Source organism: Populus euphratica, unplaced genomic scaffold, assembly GCF_000495115.2.
Source record: "Populus euphratica unplaced genomic scaffold, PopEup_1.0 scaffold85.1, whole genome shotgun sequence".
NCBI classification, from domain to species: Eukaryota; Viridiplantae; Streptophyta; class Magnoliopsida; order Malpighiales; family Salicaceae; genus Populus; species Populus euphratica.
Window position 1 is genome coordinate 735,081 of NW_011499898.1, and position 1,594 is coordinate 736,674.

Below are 1,594 nucleotides of genomic sequence, written 5' to 3' on the forward strand. Positions count from 1 at the left end.
ATATATATATATATATTTGAAGTGTGTGTGTGATGATAAATATTATTTATAAACATGTATTGTATATCAATATCAATATTAATATTAAGATATGTATATATTATATTGTATTGAAAAAAATTAAATATTTTACAAATATATTTTTAGATTAAGTTAATACTGGTTTCTAATATTTATATTTTAATTATTATTTATTAAATTTAAAATTTATTTATTTATTTAGATTAGGTTAGTATATAACAAATTCAGGTTAAATTTTAATAACTGGAATTATAAAACAAGGATGAAAATACTGCCAAATCGATGGCATGCGCTAGTGCTAGCCATTAGTGCATGGAGGGGGAGGTGTTTTTCAATGAAGCGCAATTACATTTAATACCATACCAAAAGAGAAGGATAGTTGAATTCTCTGTATTGATTTCAATCTCATTTGGTGATGAAATATAATCTGATTATCAATTTTTAACTTCTAACTACGACTAACTTAAACCTATAAACTATTTTTCCTACATAATATTTAATTATCTATATACTAACTTAAAATTTTCCAGGTGATCACATTGTCAATTTTAATCTCACCATCAACATCTCTTGTTTGTTGTTTCACAGAGGTTCTTTTATCTACTTAAAGAAAAACAGATACATGTAACTGAATTTTTTTTAAAAAAAAAACAATTGCTAATACATGGATCCCTTATGCATCTGTGTCCTCTTTTACAGGATATGGTCATTGCAAGCACAGAACATGTTTCTCATAAAGTAAGCCATCTGACAGTCCAAGACTCTATCCGTGGTTAGCAACCCTCATTTCAATTCCTTACCTATATTTGCAACAATATAATATAGGAAATGCTTTTCATTCACACCCTACATGTAGGAGAACGTAGAAAATTAGCCAATGATATAGGTAAGGAATTGAAATGAGGGTTGCTAACCACAGATAGAGTCTTGGACTGTCAAATGGCTTACTTTATGAGAAACATGTTCTGTGCTTGCAATGACCATATCCTGTAAAAGAGGACACAGATGCATAAGGGATCCATGTATTAGCAATTGTTTTTTTTTTAAAAAAAATTCAGTTACATGTATCTGTTTTTCTTTAAGTAGATAAAAGAACCTCTGTGAAACAACAAACAAGAGATGTTGATAGTGAGATTAAAATTGACACAATCACGTGTTCAATGAAAAACTTGAACCAAGAAAGGAAAAAAGAAAATCCAGCAGAAAAAAGGAAAAGTAATTCTGTCAAGATATAACCTTTGCTTTCTTTAGGCATTCAGCATCAATATCAATATGGTGGAAATCGACAATGTGATCTATCATTCTCACAGACATGTCCTCATGACACCTGGAAAATATTTAAAACAATAACTCAAATATTGGATCAAATCCTCTCATTGGAAGCAATTACCAGTACTGACAATAGGAAAGGTATACCATTTTCCATAAGATTTTATCACAAACCAAAAAATACTGTTTTCATCAATGTAACTCATAATGTTCGGCAATAATCAAATGAAGGTATTGCAAATGCACCTAACTGGGAGAACAATGGCATATCATCCACCCATATTGTTAAATAACAATTAACTAG

The 1,594-nt window shown here is 29.3% G+C and overlaps 1 long non-coding RNA gene across 1 annotated transcript; it reads right to left on the reverse strand.

The window, feature by feature from the left end:
• Positions 1–827: 827 nt before the first annotated feature.
• Positions 828–1,478, reverse strand: LOC105132371 (uncharacterized). Its single transcript, XR_843566.1, has 3 exons — positions 1,258–1,478; positions 970–1,008; positions 828–867 (listed from the first exon to the last, which is right to left on the reverse strand). It is a non-coding gene; the product is annotated as an uncharacterized LOC105132371 (long non-coding RNA).
• Positions 1,479–1,594: the final 116 nt, after the last annotated feature.